Below are 26,542 nucleotides of genomic sequence, written 5' to 3'. Positions count from 1 at the left end.
AGGCCTACAAGTCTTAAGATGCCTACAATTGTGTTCTGTGGTCATGTGCAGGAAATAATGCTCCATGATGACCAGGTTCAACACTATGTAGAGCTAAAAACCAAGGATCTGCCTAGCCAAACACAAGGAAAGAAGATGGAGCTGTACAAGGCCTGGGTAATCATCAACAAGCAAAACAACTGCATTCTGACAGAGAACTGCAGCTGTACGGCAGGGTATGTGAACACACATGTTCACAGTTCATTCTGAGCACTCAGTGTCCGCAGTTTAATTCACCATATTGAACTGTTTCTTCTGCTGAATCATTTCTGAACCAAAAACGAGTGATGTGTCTGATTCAGCATAGCGTGAACTCACCTGATATATAATGAGAACTGCAGAGTCCAGCATTTTTAATGAGGTCCTCACTCCATTCAGCTCCCATTTAGCCAAAGACGTCTGTGATTGGCCTTAAAGCAGTGTGGTGTACAGTAAAAGTTAAGTTTTCTTTTTTCAGCCGAATTTGGCATCCTACTGCACAACACCATATGTTTGCGGTTTAACACGTGAAACGTCATGTGTGACGTAGTAATTTCCCTATAGAGCTGCGTTGACTGGACTTGATAAAAAAACACTGGACCCACACCAGCAGATGACAAGGCTTTCCCAAACCATCACTGACTGTGGAAACCTCACCCTGGACTTTAAGCAGCTTGACTTTCGTGTCTCTTCCGCTCTTCCTCCAGACTCTGAGATCTTGATTTCCAAGTGAAAGACAAAATTTGCATTGATCTGAAAAGAGGACTTTTCCTGGGCAACAGACCAGTACTTTTCCTCTTCAGCCAAAGCACAGACGCTTCTAACGTTGCTTTTGGTTCAGGAGTGGCTTGACACATGGAGTTCAAGAGGTGTAGCCCATGTCATGCAGACGTCTGTATGTGGTGTTCTTGATGCTCTGACACCAGCCTCAGTCACCCTTGTTTGACAGTCGTCTCAAGGCTGCGGTCATACTTGTGCACCTTTTCCAGCCACATTTTCCCCATCCGCTTAACACTATTAATATACTTAGACACTGCACTCTGAGAGCATCCAGTTTCATTTGCAATTGCCTCCTTATAAAGGGGTTTCAGTGGTGGTCTTCTGCACAACCATCAAGTCAGCAGTCCAACCCATGATTTAGAAACTTATGCCAGACTGAGACAGTTTCAAGGCTTTGCATTAATTAGTGGACTAGATTGAGACACATGGAGCTGACCATGTTGAACTTTTGTCATGAAATATTCTGATTTAGTGAAAACAATGGATTGAGTTTGTCATCTTTAATCCATAATCACTCAAACGGAATGGAAAGGCTTATATTTCACTATGTGTGTCGTGAGCTAATATAACACACAAGTTTCACTTTATGAAACTAATTATTAAAACAAATGGACTTTCCCTCGATATTCAACATTTTTGGGTCAAATCTGTAGAAAGATCATAGAGTTTAAAATAAATCTCTGTTAATGAACAGTTTCTGTATTTAGTGATTCAGAAGCGTTTATTTGCGGTTATGAATTGCATTATGGGATGTTCATCTCCTTTTACATTAAACACTTAAATTTAAACAAATTATTCCAAATATTTCATAGTTTGCGACGGCCCGAGACCCACAAGCTCACTACTGCCACCTGCTGTGAGTTCTGAGCGGTGAGAGTGCTCACTACGGAGTGTAGTGTGTCAAATGTTTCCTGTGCCGCCGTGCGTAGTTGTGTAGTGGACCCGGAATGGGTTCACTAAGAGGTGTGGGATACCAAACACCAATAACCAAAAAAAAACTAAAAGTTCTCAAAAACTGATGGCCTCGTCCCGGAAGTGTTAAAAACAATACATTTATAGAGATGGTATACAAGTATATAACTTTACTCACATGGGAAGCGGAGGGCCACGTGAATGGTTTGTGAGCACAATTAAGTGCACACAGCATCCCATATCATCTGGTAATTGTAAGAAATAAGTCCAAAAGGCAGCTGACTGCGTAAAGCCACATAAAACAACACAAAAATACGATGAATATGCAGAGATCAGTGGCTAATCTGCCGGATTCAGCTGAGGTGAAGAGACGGCGACCAGCCAGACCTAGCTGTCACTCAAGTGGCCACGCCCTTAATTATGAAAACTTAATATAACCTAATATAAAGGAAACGGATGAGTTATAAAAAAATTCACACCCCTCACAGTTGTCATGGAGGGTAATATTAGCTATATGAACCCAAATCGTTCTTTGTACCAGGCTGTAAACACCTTTTTTCTGCTGTAAGTTGGCCATTCTAACAGTGGGCTCAATTGCAACTTGCTCTATTATGGAGCCAGGACTAGCGGAATTTTGATGAATTGCAGTTTCAGTTACTTCCGTATTGGCTTCCCGAGAGAGAGCGGGAGGTTGCAGCTTGGGCTGTACCCTAAAAAAAAACAATTGGTACGGTTGGCGCTTCAGTGCTTGGTGCCGCCATGGCGCGGCCCGTGACATCATAAGCCGGCGCCATTTTATGGCTCGGCAACTAACTTATATATATTGGGTTTCTCTAGATTTTTTCTCTTAAAATGTTTTAAAATATTTTCCCTATAACAAATATATTTGTGTGTACTCGTGTTTAGATAAAAAATGTTAAATTAGATTTTTTTGTTATATGAAATACTACATAAAACAATCCCTTGCTCTGTTAAACATCACACATATTTGGAAAAAACACATTATTTTAAAGAAGGGCGAATAATTTAGTTTGGAGCCAAAACAAGCACTAGAGCGACACCTTGTGGTAGAACTAAACACAAAAGCATGTTGCTGATCAAGAAAAACAAACCCACTCTTGTCTTAAAATGTTTATTACGGATCGACCCACTTGAGTGTGAATAAATAATGAGTAAATATTCATTATTAGGTGTACTGTGTCTTTAAGAAACTGAATGCTTTGCACTGATCATCCATGTGAGTAAACTAAGACACAAGTGCATTCCTGGTGAAGTCTTTGTGTAATGGTTTGGCATTTCCTCCCAGCTCTGTAAATAGACTAGCGTTCAGTTAACGGCAGCACATCAGCTGAACGCTACAGTGATTGTATAATCTGTTAGTAAAAAATACACTTTACAAAAAAAAGAGAGAAAGCAAAAGGCAAAACAAGTGTCTCTTAGTATCGGCAGAGCGGAGCGCATGTTTGGTCCACAGTCCATCATAGATGAGCTCATATAAAACCAAAACTAAAACTAAAACATGCCATATTCTTCAACACTCTGCGAGTGGATGTGTTCGTCCTGATATCGCTGTGGTTTGTTTGGCACGCCACATTAACACTGCTCACATTTGGCCTTTGAATCAGTCAGAATCCAGATGAAGATGCTCAAAAACAGAAAGGTTTGATCCTCTAGTTTAATTGTCAGCATCATCTTCTGAGGAGAGGAAGTGTGATCCTGCTAAAAGCTCCTCCTGATGTCCATCATTAGGAAATCTACAGAGATCTTCATGTTGCTTTAAGTGTGTTAAGTTCAGTCTCTGGCTCACGTCAGTTCAGTGGCGTTCTGTCCATTGGCTCTCTATAAGTGTGTGTGTGTGTGTGTGTGTGTGTGTGTGTGTGTGTGTGTGTGTGTAGTCCATTAGCAGCATTTCTTCTTGCGTTTGTTGCTCTTACTCAGTTTGACGACTTCACTTGCTGCTGTTGTTGTTGTTTGGCTACAGACTCTTTCCGGGCCTTCAGGACCAGCTCGGTGATGCAGTTGAACATCTGAGACACATACACAGATGCACACACACAATAACAACAATGAAATGCAATATTACAAACACACACTCAGCTTTCACAACTCTAGATGCTTCCTAAAAAAATACAAGGAGCAAATTGTATATTTCCATGTTCTCGATATATTATTATAGTGTTTTTAAATGTTAAAACTTTGTATTATTTACTTTATTTTATTGTATTTTTAATTCTGGTTTAAATTGTAGCTGGTTTTAGCTATTTGCAGTATTGTGTTGTGTTATAATCAAGATATTATTTTTTTTATTGTTTTATTTATTTGCATTTTAATTCTCATTTTAATTTTAGGTAGTTTATTATTTTGCCATTTTTTATGCATTTTTTATTTCTATTTTATAATTGGGTTGTTTTAGTTATTTGTGCATCATATAGCGTCTGCTTGTATTAAAGGGCAAAATTGTATTACAAATAACATATGAATGTTTTTATAAATTATACATTTAAATATAAGAATTCTTGTGCTGTGAAGTAAAATCCAGCATTGTGTTTTGTGGTAAATGATGCCATTATTAATGTGAGACGAAGAAGATACAAACCCAAACCTCTCTTATACTCGGACATACCAATACTTCAGAGCTCCACTTTATCTGAAGCACGTGTAAACGGAGTGCAAGACGTGACCAGAAGAGGGCGCGTGTGACGTAGTGAACCCAGAGTGGGCCCACTAGGAGGCGTGGAAGGTCCTGGCACCACAATAAACCAAAAATAAACAAACCCAATGGCAAGAATCCAAACACAATGGCCTGACCCGGAAGTGTGTGCGTGTGTGTGTGTGTGTGTGTGTGTGTGTGTGTGTGTGTGTGTGTGTGCGTGTGTGTTTTTGTGACATATCAGGACACAAGTCTGTATAGTGACATAGGTATGACACAGCTATTACAAAAAGAGAGAGTAAAGCTGTACACTGTGTCCTGTGATGGTTGGGTTTACGGGTAGGGTGGGGTGAGGCCAATACAATGTGATGTTTTATAAACAAATTTCGGGAGGAGCACGCGCAGAAGTTTCAGTATCAAATACGTCATTGACAATTATTCCATTATCCAATCAGTTCTTGACCAAACCCCTATATATATACACCAAAGCTGTCTTACCTGCAGCATCTCATGACTTTAGCATCCCTCCACCACCCCGTCACCTCACCTCTTAAGCATTACAATCCCGGGGGAGCGTTCTGGGGCCGGGCTAGATACTTCGCTCGAATCCCAACTCCTCTCTGTTTCCTGATAAGAGGAATAACTCAAGTTTGGGTGTCTTCCCCGAGCTCAGAGCCCTCTCCCCAGACAGCACGCCAAATACGGCTTATTCTGAAACTATTGCAAGTGTGAATGCGTGAAATATGATTTGGACGATATAAAATGAATGGAAACCTATGTAATGTACCTACTTTTCACAAAAACAAACGCGTGTGTGTGTGTGTGTGTGTGAGTATTTTTTTTACATTTTTTAGCATTCTCCATTCTCATTGCAATTGTAGGAGGTTTTACTCATTTATTTGTAAATGTCTGTGTTTTATTTCAGTTTTAATTTTAGTTAAATAAAACTGAAAACTTCCCCATCATTTACATCATTTAAGTTCTACACTTTTCTGAGTTTCTTTCTTCTATTGAACACAAAACAAGAAATTCTGAACAATACTGGACAAAAGCAGCCAATAACATCAACAGTAGGAACAAATAATACAATGAAAGTCAATGTCTGTTTTTCCCAGCAGTCTTCAGTGTATCGTCATCAGTGTTCAACAGAAAACAGAAACTTAAAACAGGTTTTGAAACAACAGGTGAGTCCATGACGGCAGAATGCTGATCTTGTCTGAATTGTGTGTTTAATGTGATGAATGTTCGCTAGTCTCTGTAAAGCCAGACTCACGTCCTCCACATTGAGGTTCTCTTTGGCGCTGGTCTCGAACAGTCTGATGCCCATCTGCTCTGCAAACTTCTGCGCATCGTTGGTCTCCACCACTTTAGAGGCCGGATCGTCGTTCTTATTACCCACTGAACACAGGAAATACACATTACAGACAAAAACACAACATCTGTTCACAGCTGTGTGTTTCTCATCAGCAGAAGTGATCATAGGAGAGTACAGCAAATCATTTATTTACAATCCAGTTAGCTGAAACTCGCTCAGCTGGGCTGTTTATAAGCTGATATTAGGGTTGGGAGATGTCGACCAATTTGGCGTTGTACGATGTCTAATGTAAAACACTGCAATGGATGATGAGGTGAGGATCCACATGCAGGTTTATTAGAATGGTCAGACAAGCAGTGGTCAATACAGGAGCAAGCAGATGTATAAGGGCAATCCAGAGTCGTAGTCAAAAGGCAGGCAGATGGTCAGAAGGCAGGCAGTGAACAGGATGAAACAAATAAACAAAGCAAAGGATCAATAACACGCCAGAGGCAGACAAAGGAAACGCGTTGTAATGTCACTGTAGCAGATAACAAGACTCAGCAATGAGTGTCTCAATGTGAGCTGTATATATGTGTGTGTAATCAGTCAGGATCTGGAACCTGTGTGTGTGGAGCATGACTGGTTCTTGTAGTCCATTCACCAGCAGATTTGTAGTTCATGTGAATGTAAGTGTTTACAAGAAACCTCTGGTGGTTAGATCGCTGGTGATCATGACAGTAGCCAACCGTTTCAACAAGCTGACCAGCATTCTCTTAGATTTACCCAAATCATAAATAAGTAAAGATGAGTTACACACAAATGACCACCTGTCAATCACTTTTCCCGCTGGACTCTGGCATGAATAGGCAGAGTGATCCGTGGCGTTATAATGGCGTCCACAAACCAACAGGAACCAACCAGCAGTATCTGAGGTTTACACTACTAAGTACAAGTGTGAAAGAGAAAGATTAAAGCAGTGTACTGACGCTGTGACACGTTACCTGATAGATTCACAAGACCGAATAGTCAAGATAGAGACAAGATTAATTAAACATCACGTTTAACAACTATAGTGAGACGCCATCCAGCGATACATCCTTGATAAACTGTCTGACGTGCACTGCTCTCTGGGGTTTTGTGCTCAAATCACCCAATGACTGCCTGGAGCTCAGACATGTGCGTACACTACAGCGCATGACAGAGAGTGTGTGTGGTCACGTGATGTGTTTTCAGCGGTATAGTGTGGAAGCAGGGCTTTTCAGAAATGCTAGGTGATACGCCAGTGTGGACATGGATCGTTTTCATTCTCAGGGTATATACAGAACATTTTAAGTTGAATTTAATACCTTTTACTCCCTTTTTAATACCTTCAAAAAATGTTTAATACCAGCACGACTTTGAGCTGCAACTGTAGCGCCGTAAATGAAATATCTTTCCAAATGGAATAACATATTGCACATAACATAACATATACATTTAAGTAAAGCAGAGGGAATAATCAAGATGTCACAATAAAGCTGTCAATAGTTTTTAATCAATGTCAAAAAGTAACAATAGGGTGTATGCAGAAGGACTTTTAATTTGTCAGTAACCTGGGTCAAGCGTTTCCTGTGAACTGTATGCCATTGCAAAATCGGCACGTTTAAGGTCTGTTTTCTTTAAAAATCAGCGATCTCCAGTGATATCCGAGTTAAAGTGGGTCTCAGAATGTTCAAGAAGCACTGCATTAAATTACATTTCCCCCGCCATGTCTTTATAATATGAGCATTTATTTTACCTCAGTATATTCAGGGTAAGCGCTAGCCGATTCTGACAGGCGCGTCCGAGTAAACGGCTTCTTATCTCGTTTTACGCTTGAGCAACTAAATGAATGCTGAAGTCTTTTTAACTGATTGTATTTTATTTACATTACAACATCGATGCTGTAAAACCATATAAAGAACCGTATAAAATGGAAAAAAGTCACATTAACCGTTTACCGGATGTTTATCAGTATGGGAAGAGTGTGCCAATGCAGCGTCGCCACAAGTCCAAACTACCAACACCTGTCACCTCATCAGCACCGATCACCTGCAGCTCATTAGGAAGGGAGCATATAAACAGAGAAAGAGAAGACACAGAGTCGAGTAAGGAGGTCGAGCCTTCTCATTTATAGCTCCTAAACTCTGGAATAGCCTTCCTGATAACGTCCGAGGCTCAGACACACTCTCCCAATTCAAAACTAGATTAAAGACCTATCTGTTCAGTAAAGCATACACTTAGTGCACCACTTACGGGGCTTCCACACAGGTTATGCATCTTGCTGATATACACTGTGAACATCAGCTACGCTAATTATTTTCTTTATTCTCCATTTCCACCTGGGGATACTCTTCCCGAGGCCCTCAGACTATGCAGAGTCACTGATTCGATCCAAGACCAACGACGAGATGATCCCAAGGTTTCCATATCCTGGACCTGGCCGAATCCTGAACAACTACTGCGATGGTCATGGAAGAGTGGAGAACATGAGACTGTTTCCTATGACGCTCCAGAGACAGACGAGTCTTCGCTGAGGCCAGCTTCCAGCCTCCGCCACTGAGACTGCAGCTCTGCACAAGACGTTTGGCCAGCGGAGAAATTAAAATGGTCGTGCCCAACTGAGCCTGGTTTCTCTCAAGGTTTTTTTTCTTCACTTCCGCCTTTAGTGAAGTTTTTTTTCCCTCTCCGCTGTCGCCACTGGCTTGCATGGTTCAGGATCTGTAGAGCCGCGCATCGTTGGATTTGCTCTTCAGTGTTTGGACTCTCAATAGTGATTATTAAACCACACTGAACTGAGCTAAACTGAACTGAACTTAAACACTACAAACTTAACTACACTGTTCCTATTTACTGTGACCTTTTATGTGAAGCTGCTTTGACACAATCTACATTGTATAAGCGCTATACAAATAAAGGTGAATTGAATTGAATTGAATTGAATAGAGGGGGCTTGATCTCCCCCGGGAAGACATGCTAATGCTTCTTTCTCTGGTTTCCCCAGCAGATAGCAGTGGCTAGACCGGCATCTCAGATTCATACCCAAGATCCAATACTTCACCAACCCAGAGGCTTTTTCCCCAATATACAGCTAAGAGACTCATACCTGCAATGATTCCCTTTCCCCACCTCCTTGCCCAGCACTGTAAATAAATCACCCTCCGGGTTGTTAAACCTTATCTGTTTGTCTGCTCATGTTTTATCCCTCGTCTCGCCACAGAAGACGCACTAGCTCTGCATATACCCTATTGCATAACAATAGCCACTCTCCTAAAAACAGTTTGGTACAGTTGTTTCTCACAAACCGTTTCTCGGCCTGTAATTGTCGGCACGGTTAGACAACTGTGCTGAACTGTGTTGATAGATTCTGTGTGTTGACGTTACAGCTCTGTTGCCAAGCTACTACTAGTGTTGCCAGATTTAGCAGACGTTTTCCAGCCTAAAAGCTGTTCAAAACCCACCCAAACGGCCCCAAAAACCACCCAAAATAATAGATTAATATTTTATTTATTTTTAATTGATTTAAATCTAGATTAACCTAATTACTTTAACTGTCAAAATGTAACCATACAGCAACCAAACACCAGCAGTCATAGAACCACAACATAACCGGATCACATTGAAACACTGCCCCCCTCTCTCACACACACACTGCACTACCTATTAGAGTATGCTTTACTTTCGGAATGGGGGTATAAATACATCCAACCCAGGCTCATTCTGAAAACGTACCTCTGCAGATGTTTCTGGAGACCTGGAGACGTTTCTGCGGTTCTTGTTTTCACGAATCCACTAGAGGTCGCTGTGTACGCTTTTTGAGATGTCAAATTTCCCCCGTGAGTGCCATTCGCGCCTGTTGTTCTCGCGTAAATCCACCAGAGGCCGCTGTCGACTCACCTCTTGACTGACTGACTGATCGACTAACCCACCCTCCCCCTTCCCTAAACCCAACCAATTTTATCGATTGACCCGCCCACCCACTTCCCTGAAACCCAAACAACACGTTTCAAAGGCAATCCAAAAAAAGAAAAGCCCTTTGTCTTTTACCATGTTTTCAGAATTTACCACATTCTCACCCTGTTATTTACTTTATTTTATTTTTTGTATTCTGTTTTTGTCTTATCTGCTTTCTGGAACCGCTCTTCACTGGACTCGAACTCCTTTGTCGTGGTCAACTCCTCTCTGCGTCTCAAGTCCGCCGACGTACATGGCGCGCTAACAGACAAACTGGTTGCAGCCAGAATGCCGTCCATACGGAGGTAAGCGGTCAGCTGGAAAGCGCGAAAAGGAACGGCATCACACTGTTTCGTTTAAAAAAATGAAATGCAGCCATATGTAACTCAGGCTACATAATTCGCATACTCCAGAAACATCTGTAGGGCTACGTTTTCAGAATGAGCCTGTGTTGAATTCATCCCATTTGGCGCTTTAAATTCGTTTGAACATAATTAGGTGTTGCGTGTTAATCAGACAACACTTCTATGTTTGTTCTTGCTGTCAATTTCGGGAAAAAATAATTGATAAAAGTGTCAGAATAAACCACTGTGAGTTTAACTGCAGGCGCTGTGTGATGCGTGTGCAAGCGAGGTTATATTTATTTATTTCCTTTATTTAGCCAGGAGATCCCATTGAAACAGAACTGTCTCTTCTTCCAGGAAGACCTGGTCAAGATGGCAGGCAGCAGATGATATTAATCATCCTGTTGCAGACGTGACAATAAGCCCTGCGGCTGTTGCCAACTACAGGTCTGTCTTTAAACCTTGAGTCCTCCAGCCAGAGGTCCGAAAACTTGCATTTCCCAATGTTTTAATATAATTAATGAACGAAAGCGAGCTCGCCTATATGGTCGGCAGCAAGCCATCTCGATACCCAGTTTGTTTCAGCACGAGCGAACGAACACCACCTTACATGATATCGATCATGTCCTACACTCAACATATAAATAAATCCACCCAAATTTCAGATTAAAGGCCTGCACTTAACACAAGCTGAAAATTTATCTTAAAAATGGGCTTGATTTTAATACCTCGTCAGATAACGTTTATTACTTTTTAATACTTTTTAATTCCCCTAATTTAGGCTAATTTCATTTACTACCCCGCGGACACCCTGAATCTAAAATGCCATTTTAGTATTTCTTCATTCGGGGTTTTCACCTTCATTTGACAGGACAGTAGAGAGTATTGACAGGAAAGCATGGGGAGCTGTGATGAGCCCAAGGCTCGAACCCGGGTCTCTGGTGTTGTAGACCAGTGTTTTACCATTCAGCCACAAGGAGAGCTGGTAAACCCAATTGCCAAGGCACAAGGTCTAGTTAAAAAAAAGTGTTTATTCAGGAAATCCAAATCATCAAAAAAAAAAGCAGCCAGGCAAAAACATAGGAATTAGTTAACCAACATAAAGTTCTCCGTAGAGCAAGGGTACTGTAACACGTGGATGACAGAGACAACGTAAGGATCCAAGTGCAGGTTTATTCGTCAGTCAGGCAATCAAGGGTCAACACAGGTGCAAACAGATGAATAAAGGCAAATCCAGAATCGTAGTCACTATAGCAGGCGAGAGGTCGGAAGGCAGGCAGTGAACATGGACAAACAGACAAACTTGGCAAGGGTCAAATCACGGAGAAACAAGACTAAAGAAAACGCGTGGAATTGCACTTTACAGGTAAACAAGACTCGGCAAGGAAGTGAGTGTGTGTGCTGCTAAAGTAGTGTGTGTGATTAGTCCAGAAGCAGCATCAGCTGTGGGAGTCCAATCAGTGGAGACTTGGAGCAGGTGTGTGTGTGTGGCATGACTGAATTTGTAGTTCATAAGATGTAGTCCATGTGAATGTGAGTGTTTACCAGCGACCTCTGGTGGTTAGATCGCTGGTAATCATGACAGGTACTTTAACCAAAAACACAATTGATGAAAGCTAGTGACCAGAGGACTTACGGCAACAGCGGTAGCACATCAAACTCAAAAACCAAGTAACAAGTGAAGACAAGAGGGTAGAATAAATAGGCTAGACTAACAAGACACAGCTGAACAGAATTAACACAAATAAACCCCAAACAGAAACACTGGGGAAAATTGCGACATCTTGTGGAGAAAACAAACAATAGCTCAGAATGTAACAGGAGCAGAGAGAGGGGAAGGATCGGCACAGGACCACGAGGCGGAATCGAACTCGGGTCGCCGCGAGCACCGGAGTGCATGTGGGAACGTACTAACCACTGGCACCGACTAAAATGTCATTTTAAAACTAAGATGTATTAGTGTAAATGGGGCCTAAGTGTGTATTTTTTACGTTGCTTCTGCGACGGGGGTGGCGCGGAGGATCACGATGCCGGCTCAGCATCAAGATGTCTATCCGCCATCGGCGATGGACCATAGCATCGTCTATCAACACAACCCTAGCTGACATACAAGCAATCCACTAATGAATCAACCGATATTTGCAGCTTAAAACGCTGCAGTGTGCGTGTATCTGTGTTTACACTCAGCAAACAGTAGTGAATTCGGTGAACTGATGACCTTCACGGTCAATCACAGTCATTTCTGTTGAGCACGTTAACAATGGCAAATCAGCGCTGTTTAAGAACGCGCTCAACAGCACTTAAATGTTAGCGGGAAATGGACACAAACTTTCAGTACTGACTGGTATTGAATTCCAGTATCGTGACAACACTACTAGAGACACCAGACACGCATCTGACATCTTGTAAAATGTGACATAGCAGCTACTCTTAAATCCTTGATGGCAAAAAGTGTCTCAAAATACATCTCATACTGTATTTTTATGCATGCAACAGGAACATGGTGTTTCTTCGTGAAATGCAGTAATAAAATCAACAATATATTTACCTAATATTCGACAGACGTCGTCACAGTTTTGATTGATTTCATGCAGCCAGCGCTTGACGTTAACAAAGGACTCTGCGCTTGTGACGTCATAAACCACGATTACACCGTGCATGCCTCTATAGTACCTGAAAGAGACCACACAAACAACATGTTTAAAAACAACATAAACAATAAACAAAAGCTTTAAACTCAGATCAGTTCAAGGCACAACGACGAACAAGACCAATAAAAGCTGCTTTAAGAATTGAATATATATTAAGGCTTTCATAAACCACCATAAAATATAATAAATATTATTTTAAAAATGAGGTATTTACATTTAAAGCTGCTGTATGCTAGCTTTTGGCTCCTCTAAAGCATAAAAACACCATCATATGTTTGCAGATATTCAGAAACATGCTCAGTGAACATTCTTGTTTATCTGAAACACAATGCTGAAGTCAGATATTCTGCTTTGATAATGTGATTTACGTGCCGGAATGGCTGTCCTTGTTTTAAGGTTTTTTAACCGCCCAATGTCAGTTTAGCCAATTATATTTCAGCACCCCGGTTGCCTTGCTGGAAAACAGCGTATTTCATTCATTCATTCATTCAGTCATGAAGGCTCTGAAAGTATGCGTCAGTGACTGAAATGTGACCTCCGGTGGACAGTAGCAGACTCTGAAATGAGACGCAGATTCAGAGTTCCACATGAGGTTATTAAATAGCAAATAATATAAATATTATGAGTGTAAACATTTGATGAGCAGTGAGTAGTGATAAGCAATTGGGCTGTTTACACCACATGATACACGACACAATGTAAATGCAGCCATTCAGAAGCACAGAATAGTGCACTCACTGCACTCCAGCACAATGGTAATGTTTATAATCTAATTAATACATATTAAACCTCTTCAACATGATTAAATGTAGATGCTGAATCACTGATATGTGTTGGTTTCTGAAGTTTAGTTTCAGACGGTTTATTTTATTGTCCAAATCTGAGATGAAATATCTGCTGCTGCTTTCAGTAGTACAGCAATAAATGTGATGTGAAATGGCATTGAGACTCACGTTATTAGCATTTAACACTGAATACAGCACATGAGCTGTACCTGAGCTGATCATTGTCAGTTTTCTGTTTCTAATTAAGCCGTTTCTTATATATCAATTCGAGGTGTTGGTTAGGACGAAAACTCCTTTTAATATGAAGAATATTCCTTAAGGAATAAATTAAGGAAAATACATATTTTAAGAAATATCTAGATAATAAAAAAAACAAACATGTTTTATTTGTAATAAATAAAAACACAAATGTAAATAAATAAAATTATAATATAAATTAAAACACATTACAATTAAATTAAGAAAATAGATATTTTAAGAGATATTTACAAAAATAAAAATAAACACATCTTATTGAGAATAAATAACAATACAAATGTAAATAAATAAAAATAAAACAAATAATATTTCTGCAAATAAAGAAAATAAAATGTAAGAAATATTTACTAAATAAAAAATAAACAATAAAATACAGATAACAGATATCATTACAAAAAAGTTAAAAAATTAAAATATTTAGGAAAGATTTACAAAATTAAAAACAAACATGTTATTTATTTATTCATTAGTTTTCTTTTCGGCTTAGTACGTTTAATAATCAGAGGTTGCCACAGCGGAATGAACTGCCAACTTAACCAGCATATGTTTTACACAGCGGATGCCCTTCCAGCTGCAACCCATCACTGGGAAACATCCTTACACACTCATACACTATGGACAATTTAGCCAACCCAATTCCCCTTTTTCATTCTTTTATAAGACATTTTATCTGTTTTTATGCTTATTTATTTATTTTTTAACCATTTTTATTATTTGTTTTTATTTTATTTATTCTTGTTTCTTTTATCCCTATTTTTGTAAAGCACTTTGAATTGCCACTGTGTATGAAATGTGCTATAGAAATAAACTTGCCTTGCCTTGCCTTGCCCGGAGCACCCGGAGGAAACCCACGCCAACACGGGGAGAACATGCAAACTCCACACAGAAATGCCAACTAACCCAGCCGGGACTCAAACGAGCGACCTTCTTGCTGCGAGGCGATTGTGCTACCCACTGCGCCATGTATTATTTATAATAAATAAACATGTAAATAAGTATATTAAATAAACAATTGTCAGCTAATAAAAAAAAACACAAAAACAACAAAATTCAACAAACAAAAACAATAATAATATAAAAAAATGATCAATTATAGGTTTTTAATTTAAATAAATATTTAAATAATTGAAATATTAAACTCTCAAGGAGCCATAAAACATACATTATAGTCATATGTATAAGTATATTTTAAAATTTGAGAGGCAACTTTTACATTAACACAAAAAGTGTGAGGTAAAGAGTAACAGAGGCTGTGATATCTGCTGCCAGATCTATTTTCAGCTGTCAGACACACACATGAGAATATACTACAGTAATTTATAGTAAATACTACAGTGTTTTTAACCATACTGACACTGACACCTCAAATAAAGACGGAGATGTTGCACAATCAGCTGAAATGTTGCTGGAATTGGTTTTTATGTATGGCAGATTTATATTGCATCACCAAAAATGACTGAGTTCATGTCTATGTGTTGTGCGGTAAGTCTATTGTGACGCCGACACTTCGATCCAGAACTGTGTCACCGCAATAACATAGTTTTCCCAGAGTGGGTCCACTACCAGGCGTGGGATGTCCGACACCAAACACCCAAAAAAAACACAAATTTAAACATTTCACAAAAAATGGCCTTATCCCAGAAGTGTAAAAATGGTGGTATTTATTTACAAGAATGATGTTATAATGTCCAGTGCAAAGTATATGTACAATGACCCCAAACCAAAAAGTTATGTATGAGAAAAATATTAAGTATCAAAATAACAAAAACAAAATAGAAAGACTTTATACAACACAAAATAAATATATATACACTAGATCTACAATATATAAGAGTATCCAACAAAGAGAATTGCTCAGGGTTCTTTCACAACACGCTACCTAGCCTGGTAAACTGACTCTGTCTCCGAATCTGGTGTCTCCTTAAATAGCCCCGACTCCGCCCCTCGATCGGGACATACCAATAATAGGTAAGTATCATCATCATACTTTTACCTTCAATCGCGTAAGTGACATAAACCTCAATATAATCATTCCCACTGTTAAACAGACACTCATATAACATCTGTTTGGGTACATATTAACATGCTCAAGATAATGTAGCGTACAACATTAAAAATTCAGTCACACTTAACAATACGTTTTCATTTGTTCATTTTAGCTGATTTCATTCATTAAATCACAAGTTTGGAGAGTTTATGATCACACACAGCCATATATCAAGTTTTATTTGTATTAAAGAGCCCATTTTATGGGTTTTTGAAAATGACCTTACATATAGTGTGTCACACAGCTCTAAGTGAAGTGAAATATCCAGCTCAGGTTTAAATCTAAAAGTGTACAGTGTTTAAAACTATTGATTCATCTATAAAAGAGTCAACTCATAGTGCTTCAAACGAGTCGTCTTGATAACGAGTCATTAGGTGTTTCACAATGACGTGGCTACGAAACACAAGCCCCGCCCAGTAGTTGCGCGCACAAACCTGGGAGATTTGAAACCTGCGGCCCCGCCCATTAACACAGAAAAAAAGCCCCACACAGACACACACACACACACACTGGGGGGACCCGATTTCTCACCACACCGGTCAAATGAAGTCACGCTGTGCTCAGATGGATATTATTGAAAGTCTCTACCCAAAGATGAAACTGTGAAGAGTCAGTGGTTGAGACCCTTACAATCAAAATATGACCCTATTTCATGTATGATAGGGGCTCTTTAATCTGGGTATTTAACTGAAGGTGTCACTCACGTGGAGGTCATTGTCCTGAAACTCTCCTGGCCTGCTGTATCCCAGATCTGCAACTGGACTTTCTCCCCGTTTATTTCCACTGTGCGAATCTTGTAGTCCATTGCCATTGTGTAGCTACCTGAAAACACAAAATATGACAAATAAAAATGTGCAATTACACAGGGTTCATACACATTTTGACTACTAAAGACTTTTCAATGACTTTTCCAAAACTTTCAGGTAAATATTCATGATCTTGTTTCGTGTTTTATGAAATGTCCATCTGCATATGGTGAATAAGAAAAAATGCATGTTCAAATTCATTCATTTATTTTCTTTTCGGCTTAGTCCCTTTATTAATCAGGGGTCACCACAGCGGAATGAACTTATCCAGCATATGTTTCATGCAACGGACGCCCTTCCATCTGCAACCCATCACTGGGAAACACCCATACACTCTCATTCACTACAGTACATTTTTTGCTTACCCAATTCCCCTATAGCACATGTGTTTGGACTTGTAGAGGAAACCGGAGCACCCGGAGGAAACCAACACCAACACTGGGAGAACATGCAAACTCCACACAGAAATGCCAACTGACCCAGCCGGGACTCAAACCAGCGACCTTCTTGCTGTGAGGCCACACCACTACCGCGTCGCCCAGATTCATTACAGCATATCAAAAAATATGTGGCAACTCATGTAGATTATGTTTATGTTTATATCTGTAAAATAGTTTTTAGAAAGTATCTTGCTCTCTGTGTTTTGTGCTCTCTGTGGCTTGTGTTTTCACATGTGTCATATTAGACAGCAATTTAACTTTTAAAAATCATATATCCCATGTCACAAAAACTGCTTTCTTTCATCTGAGAAATATAGCTAAGTTACGAAGTATGCTATCCATCTCAGATGCAGAAAAGCTAGTCCATGCTTTTATGACTTCTAGGCTGGACTACTGTAATGCATTGTTTGCTGGCTGCCCAGCATCCTCTATTAACAAACTTCAATTAGTACAAAATGCAGCTGCCAGAGTTCTAACCAGGTCTAGAAAATTTGATCACATCACCCCAATTTTATCCTCCTTACACTGGCTGCCTGTTAAGTTTCGTATTGAATTTAAAATATTGCTTCTTACATATAAAGCTTTAAATAATCTAGCTCCTGTTTATCTAACCAATCTTCTGTCTCGCTACAATCCAACTCGCTCTTTAAGGTCTCAAAACTCAGGGCTCCTGGTAGTACCTAGAATAGCAAAGTCGAGTAAAGGAGGTCGAGCCTTCTCATTTATGGCTCCTAAACTCTGGAATAGCCTTCCTGATAACGTCCGAGGCTCAGACACACTCTCCCAATTCAAAACTAGATTAAAGACCTATCTGTTCAGTAAAGCATACACTTAGTGCACCACTTGGGGGCTTCCACACAGGTTATGCATCTTGCTGATATACACTGTGAACATCAGCTACGCTAATTATTTTCTTTATTCTCCATTTCCACCTGGGGATTAGATTAGATTAGATTAGATTAGATTCAACTTTATTGTCATTACACATGTACAAGTACAAGGCAACGAAATGCAGTTTAGGTCTAACCAGCAGTGCAATAGCAGCAAGTGCAGGATACAGGTATAAGTTATAAAGTGCAGTTATAGAAAAACTATGGTGATATTTACAGATGGATGTACTATCAACATTATATACAGGTTGTATTAGCTATGAACAGATTTACAATAAATGAATATATGTACAGGATACTATTAATAGCAGAAGTGTGCTTACAGATAAACATAATTACAAATGTCCATGTGCAGTGGGTATGTCCAGTTCAAGTAATGAATCAGTGCAATGAATATGTGCAAACTTTAAATGTGCAAATGTTAAATAGTGCAGTGATTGTGAGGAGTATAAGTTAGAGGAGTGTGGGGGGTGTATTGGGGGGGCAAAAGAGTCAGTGAGGGGCAGAGTTCAGAAGGGAGACAGCTCTGGGGAAAAAGCTGTTTCTCAGTCTGCTGGTTTTTGTCCGGGGGAGCCTGAAGCGCCTGCCGGAAGGCAGGAGAGAAAACAGTCTGTGAGCAGGGTGAGAGGTGTCCTTAAGAATACTGCGTGCTCGGCGCAGACAGTGTTTCTTCTGGATGTCCTCAATGGCTGGCAGTGTAGTCCCTGTGATGCGTTGGGCAGTTTTCACCACCCGCTGCAGTGCCTTACGCTCAGCAACAGAGCAGCTTCCATACCAGACTGTGACGCAGTTGGTCAGGATGCTTTCTATTGTGCAGCGGTAGAAGTTCACCAAGACGGCTGATGAAAGCTGGTTCTTCTTAAGTTGCCTCAAGAAGAATAGGCGCTGGTGAGCCTTCTTGACCAGGCTGGAGGTGTTGGTGGTCCAGGAAAGGTCCTTAGAGATGTGGGTCCCCAGGAACTTGAAGGATGAGACAGGCTCAACGGCCATCCCATTAATGTGGATGGGATCATGCGAGCCTGTTCGTCCCTTCCTGAAGTCCACAATGAGCTCCTTGGTCTTGCTGGTGTTAAGGAGCAGATTATTGTCGGTGCACCAAGTGGCCAGATGCTGTATCTCCTCCCTGTAGGCAGTCTCATCATTATTGCTGATTAGACCAATCACTGTGGTGTCATCTGCAAATTTGATGATGGTGTTGGATCTGTTCACAGGCCTACAGTCGATGGTAAAGAGAGAGTAGAGGAAGGGGCTCAGCACGCAGCCCTGGGGTACACCAGTGTTGAGTGTGACGGTGGTGGAGCAGATGTGGCCTGATCTAACATTCTGAGGTCTGTTAGTCAGAAAGTCCATAACCCAGTTGCAGAGAGACGTGTTGATATCCAGGTCTCTAAGTTTGATCATTAGCTTAGAGGGTATGACAGTGTTGAATGCTGAGCTGAAGTCAACAAACAGCATTCGTGCATAAGTGTTTTTATTGTCCAGGTGTGTGAGTACAGAGTGCAGTGCTATGGAGACGGCATCTTCTGTGCTCCTGTTGCCACGGTAGGCAAACTGATGTGGGTCCAGTGTGGATGGCAGAGAGTCTTTCAGATGTGCCAGGACCAACTGCTCGAAGCACTTCATGATGATGGGTGTGAGTGCTACAGGGCGGTAGTCATTCAGGCATGTTGGGCTGGAGTGTTTGGGCACTGGCACAATAGAGGTGGTTTTAAAGCATGTTGGCACAGTTGCTAGGTTAGGCGACAGGTTGAAAATGTCTGTGAATACCCCAGTGAGCTGTTCTGCACATGCTTTGAGGACGCGCCCAGGGATACCGTCTGGTCCAGCAGCCTTACGCACATTGATCCGACTCAGTGCGGTGTAGACTTCTGAGGAGGTGAGTGTGATGTGTGAGTGGTCGGTTGAGGTAGTGTTCCTGGTGTAGGGTTCTGTATTGTCTCTTTCAAAGCGGGCATAAAAGTCATTTAGCTCGTTCAGGAAGGAGACATTTGTGGCTGTGGGGGTGGACTGGCTGGGTTTGTAGTTGCTGATGGCCTGGATGCCCTGCCACATGCGCCGAGGATCAGAGTTGGAAAAGTGCTCCTCTAGCTTTAGCTTGTAGCAGTGCTTGGCCTTTTTGATGCCCCTCTTCAGATTAGCCCTGGAAGTGCTGTAGGCCTGTGCATCCCCTGATCTGAATGCAGTGTTGCGTGCCTTCAGCAGGAGGCGCACCTCCTTGTTCATCCATGGCTTTTGATTTGGGTATGTGGTGATCTGTTTCTGGGTTGTAACACTGTCTATGGTGGTGTTGATATATTCCAGAACAGAGGAAGTGTAACTGTCAATGTCTGTGTGAGAGCCACATGTGGCCTGGGAAGCAAACATACTCCAGTCTGTGTGTTCAAACCTGTCCTGGAGTGTGGAGTCCACCCCCGCTGGCCACACTTTGATGGTCCTTACTGATGGCTTCACACGGTTGACGATGGGTGAGTACTTGGGGGTGAGAAACAAACAAAGGTGATCTGATTGACCCAAGTGGGGGAGGGGGGTCACAGCATATGCTTCAGCCATGTTTGTGTAAACTTGGTCTAAAGTTTTGTTTCCCCTTGTGTGGCAGAAAATGTTCTGATGGAATTTGGGGAGCACTGTCTTTAAGTTTGAGTGATTAAAATCCCCCGCAACAATAAAAGCAGCCTCCGGGTGAGCAGTCTGTTGTTTGCTGATGGCTGCATGAAGTTCATTCATAGCAAGCTTGGCATCAGCGTCGGGAGGGATATAAGCAGCAGTTATTATGGTGGAGGTGAACTCCCGTGGCAGATAAAACGGTCTACATTTAACCATTAGAAATTCCAGGTTAACAGAGCAATGTCTCCCAACGACGACAGAGTTTGTGCACCAAGCTTTGTTAATATAAATGCATAATCCTCCGCCTCTGGTCTTACCGGAGTCATCCGCCGTTCTGTCTGCTCGGAATGTTTGATGCTCCGTTAGCGATATAGCGTTGTCTGGTATCCCGCTGTTTAGCCATGTTTCTGTGAAAATCATGACATTACAGTTCCATAATCTTTTGCTGTGGTTGATGCGCAGTCGAATCTCATCCATTTTGTTCACCAGTGACAGTACATTGGCGAGAAAGATGCTGGGTAAAGAGAGCCGGTGTGGTGTTAGCTTTAGCTTAGCTCTTAGCCCGCCGCGCTTCCCCCGTCTTTGTTTACGTTCTCTGTGCCGCCTCCGAGCACTTCCGCCCGGCCGTGTAGGGCTCTGAGGCCCGTGTGTTCTGGCGATCTCAGGGATGAGTCGAAGATTGTTAATAAAACTGTCCGGAATGCACAATCCAATATCCAAGATGTCCTGTCGGGTGTACGATGTAAAGGCACTGCTGTTCTGCACGAACAGACCCGAAATGAGCAGGAATAATACTGCAAAATTGCAGATACTGGAGAGACGCTGAGCCTCGCGAACCGAACGCGCCGCCATCTTGTCTCTTGTTACTCTTCCCGAGGCCCTCAGACTATGCAGAGTCACTGATTCGATCCAAGACCAACGACGAGATGATCCCAAGGTTTCCATATCCTGGACCTGGCCGAATCCTGAGCAGCTACTGCGATGGTCATGGAAGAGTGGAGAACATGAGACTGATTCCTGTGACGCTCCAGAGACAGACGAGTCTTCGCTGAGGCCAGCTTCCAGCCTCCGCCACTGAGACTGCAGCTCTGCACGAGACGTTTGGCCAGCGGAGAAATTAAAATGGTCGTGCCCAACTGAGTCTGGTTTCTCTCAAGGTTTTTTTTCTTCACTTCCGCCTTTAGTGAAGTTTTTTTTCCCTCTCCGCTGTCGCCACTGGCTTGCATGGTTCGGGATCTGTAGAGGTGCGCATCGTTGGATTTGCTCTTCAGTATTTGGACTCTCAGTAGTGATTATTAAACCACACTGAACTGAGCTAAACTGAACTTAAACACTACAAACTGAATTACACTGTTCCTATTTACTGTGACCTTTTATGTGAAGCTGCTTTGACACAATCTACATTGTATAAGCGCTATACAAATAAAGGGGAATTGAATTGAATTGAATTAGTACAAATTAGCCTCTAGCACCCACAGTATCGTCCCCATGCAGTTAGATATAGTTTCTGGACACGACACTCAAAATGCATCTTGAATTCTGGTGAAAGCGAGTGAAAGAGAAGAGCTAAAAGAGCTTTGGATTTTTGAAGTTAGTGCTTTTTTACCCGTTGTATTTTTTTGAAGGTTACCCATCAAATATGGTGTCAAGTAGGGCTGTGACGGTAATGGATTTTCTGTTATATTTTATGTATATTTTTGTGCGTCTCCATCCGCTACACAACTGTGTAGTGTTTGTTTCGCTCCACGGGAAAAAAAGGATTTAATTAATGCTCCACTGTAATTGCTGCTACACAAACCCCTGTGATATATTAGCTACATATTTTTATAAAAACTATTATATGCTATAGCCTATAGTCTACTTTAAATAAGTCAAAATATCTGCGATTGTTGACTCATAACCGGTCGCAGCATGCGCGTCTGTTTATAGCTTCTGTAAAAAAAGACCTACATTTGACCAGCCTTTTAGCAAAGTCTATATTAATACACTAATATTCCTGTGCCAGTTTGACACTGTAAATTAAACTGAGGAGAGTTTAACTACTTCACAACACTCCGTCACCTGAACTCAGCGCAAGGGAGAAGGAGAAAAGTGCAGCGCTGAGGTAAAATCATATTCTCAAGTCATAATCTTTAAAATAATGACTTGTATTAAACATGTTGATAAAGGGATTGGGATATAGAAATTACAGCGGTGCGTTAAAATGCTTATTTTCTGTGGAGCGATTGATTTGAGTTAGTAGGTCTGCTTTATTAAAATAAGCTTAAAATAAAAACAGCCTATGCTGGTTATAAAAAAGGATTCAGTGTTTTCGTTTTGTAATCTAAATTTGTAATTTAAGTGTAAAATACTCAGGGCAGGCCTTTTATTCCTTTTATTTAGTTTATTCTGTTTTCCTATACAATCCTGAAAGATTCACAAGCAAAAATAAATACTAAACTAAAATGGGCGGTGATGACAGTAATAACCACATCACCGCGGTTGACATCTCATTATGGCGGTAAGGCGGTGATGCGGTTATCGTCACACCCCTAGTGTCAAGTATAAGACAAGTTCATCTCAAATATTTTCAAGTACACAGATAATGGTTTAACAAATTTTCATGGCTTTTCCAAAACATTTTGGGTTTATTTGTTTTTCCAAAACTTTTCCAGGCCTGGAAAATGCCTTTTCAAAATGTCATGACTTTTCCAGGTTTTCCAGGACAGCATGAACCCTGATTACAGTCAAAGAAACAAGCAACCCAGCACAAATGTGTAGTAAATTTACCTATACTAAATACATTTTTTCTGGTTCTTTCTACCTGCCACTTTTTTGGTAACATTTATTATTATTATTATTTATTTGTTTAGGATTTACATGTCTTCACATTCTGACGGCAATGCCTCACTATTAAATTGCTAAAATGACTATATTAAATGAAATATTCTTGAGAATGATTAATTATGTGTTCTTTGGAAGAGTGTTCTTGCATTGTGATGATATTAGTGTTAAAATGGTCTTAAAATGACAATAATATTGTTTATCGCAAAACAATTGGTGCAATATATCGAACCACAACAATAGATATCGTGCCAGGCCTAGTGGTGACTGTGTTTGTAGTCAGTTTTATTATCAGTAATGTGGCTCCTTTACACTACTAACCCTGTGTACTGTTAATGTTTGTTAAAAACACACGTGATGTGCTGCTCCTACCTGAAAAAGTGTTATCAGCAAATCTCAGCAGTAAACTACTTTTGCCAACACCTGCGGGAAAGACAGAAAAAAACATCTTTAACCCAAATAAATAAAAAACAATCATAATCTCTGTGTTTATAACTATACTTTTATATGCATGCACTTCACATATATGCATATCAAAGATTATACGCTTTCTAAAGTTGACAACTGATCAGAATAATGAATGTTTTCATTAAAAATCAGGGTTAATTCACTTAATATTGATTTAATAACCCTTCTGAAGGTAAAACATTGGTACTTTGTAGTATAAAAATTCATCTTATGTCAGAAAATATGTGCTCTTATATTTATTGTGTGCAAAAATACATTCTTTAAATTACAATATCTATTTTGAATTTGGAAGAAATGTTTTCAGTAGTTACTTAAACTCAAACGTGTTGCTATTTAGAGGATTTTTTTAATGCATGCATGAAAATGGCAAAAAGGTGGCATGTTTTCAGACATTTGTCACGTTTACACAACACAATAGCAATGATTAAAATAATTAAATTTAAAAAATACTTATTTGTTTGTTTAATAATAGTAATTTATGAATTTAGAAGAAATGCAGTTCATTTGAATAAAAGCCAACACAATACCAATACTGAAAATAATTCTAATTAAATGTTACTATAGCTGTACATACACAAAGCATTATCATTAACATCTCAATATTAAGATTTCTCATCATATGAAACATGTTTAACACAATTAATGACATGATAAATCAACAGCTTAGTCACCAAAGTTTCCCTCGAGTACGAGTAACTTAATTGTGTCGCTGAACATTGAATCTTAGGCCACAGAAAGATCATTATAAATGTTTAACACGATTAATAATATAATAAAAGCTAAGTAATTCCTAATGTTTAAAAACTACGAGTACAGACTGAATGGCTGTAGCTAAACGCTGTCGACATCAGTCTGCTAATCATCCAAAGCAGAAATAAACTATTATAATGTCATTTTAAATCCTTTAAATGAACCACGATCTGTATAAAGTTTACAGTCACTGCAAATAATCACTCGAGTACATGTTAATGACGCTGAACATTGAATCTTAGGTCGTTTAACACAATTAATTACATGAGAAAATAAAATCTTACTACTTAATCCCAGATATTTCAAAACTACTAGAAATTTCCAAACAGTCAGACTGAATGGCTGTAACTAAACTCAGTTGACAAGCCCACAACATCAGTCTGCTCGTCAGATAAATCAGAAATAAACTACTCTAATGCCATTTATAACATGTTAAATTAATCAAACTGCTGTGTATAAAGTTTACATCCAGCGCAAATAATCTCTCGAGTGCGTGTAATGTCGCTGTGGTTCCATCGCTCATCCCCGCGGTGTTTCCTTACCGATATCCCCGATGAAGAGCAGCTTGAACAGGTAATCATAGTCCCGCGCCATGGCACCGCTCCGCCCGGGACTCGCACAAAGACGACTCCTGCTCCGCCTCTCCCGGCGGTATGAGCTCCACCGCTGGTGTCCAGACATTTTATCCTACCCATAAGATTATGCTACCAACACTGAATGGTTCTGAGGTTGGAGTTAAAGCGATATTACAGCTTCATATCACACTACTCCGTCCACAGTAAAATTTACACTGGTAGCAAATCTGAGTAGCATATTGCTTCATCAAAATGTGCTACCGACTTTTGAATGGGAGGTAGGACAATCTGACAAGGTGGGACAAATCGACAGAAGACTGGTCCCGGTCACCGATTCATACCTGTCAACATTGGGAACATTGGGATGTGAAAATAAGGGAACTGGCCACCATAATAAGGGCGAATGAATCTCTCATTTAGATTTTTCATTTGATTACATTAAATAACAGGTGTCACTTTAAAAATGCACAGATCTACTGTTATAATCAAAGCTTTCGATTGCTTTCCTAACTTTTCATGCTCATTTAGGACGAAATTAGTTGTGTTTGGAAACAAAAAAAATCACCAAGATCGACATCTTTAGATGTTATTATTAATTGTATGTCTGTTCAAAGATGACCCCAAATCCCAGACTTTCGCTCCGCTTTAAATCGCGTGTACAGAATGCATTTGGGAAACAGCGTCTGTTTATGACTATGGAGCGCGTCAGCTGACAGTCACGCACCGCTATATGACTGTTTTGAGGATTGCATATCCTGAAAGAGAATCCCGGCGATTTTATATTTATTTCAAAGGGTCTTCATAGTAAAGTCTAGATTGGATACACGGCCGGTCGGAAGTGCGATATGCAGACATTTATAAAATACAATAACTGGGAAATTTATTAAATAATATAAATAATTTTCGTTAACTTCTGGCTGCATCCATATCCGATCTAGCAACAACCTTTTCATGTCTAAAAAAAAAACGAAAGCGCAGAACAGACTCGCATTTAAGAGCAAGGGGCGGCCCCTGGTGGTTCGGCGGTATGGATTGCGTATAGGGAGGATGGCAGTAGGTGATTGTCTTCAGAAACTGTTTTTGCAGTGCTGGTTGAAAGTCTCTTCACATTCCAATAGTATTAAAGTAAAGTAAATGATTTGAAATGGATTAAAGTAAATGATCTAAATGTATTTATATGTTCTGGATAAGGCATAAAACTAAAAAATGTTCATCCAATAAATATTGTCGGGCCGACAAATAACTCCACATGTAAGTCAGACTGTCTGTCAACAAATTTAAATGTGAATTTCAGCACAGCCTCATTAAGCAAACAGGGCCATTTCTCGAGCTGAAAACATGATCTTTAGCCCACAGAATTGTTACTATCTGTGCAACAAGCCATTATACATGCTCAAAACATGATCTGTTGTGTGCTTGATTGTTAATGCACATGCAACAAGCCATTTTGTACACTTAAAACATGATCTTCT

At 40.3% G+C, this 26,542-nt stretch overlaps 1 pseudogene; it reads right to left on the bottom strand.

Annotated features, from left to right (window-relative positions):
* Positions 1-3,109: 3,109 nt before the first annotated feature.
* On the bottom strand, positions 3,110-25,423 carry LOC130228768 (ras-related protein Rab-35-like; annotated as a pseudogene).
* Between the last annotated feature and the right edge of the window lie 1,119 nt (positions 25,424-26,542).

Source organism: Danio aesculapii, chromosome 5, assembly GCF_903798145.1.
Source record: "Danio aesculapii chromosome 5, fDanAes4.1, whole genome shotgun sequence".
NCBI classification, from domain to species: domain Eukaryota; kingdom Metazoa; phylum Chordata; class Actinopteri; order Cypriniformes; family Danionidae; genus Danio; species Danio aesculapii.
This window is presented reverse-complemented; position numbering and strand designations above follow the sequence as displayed.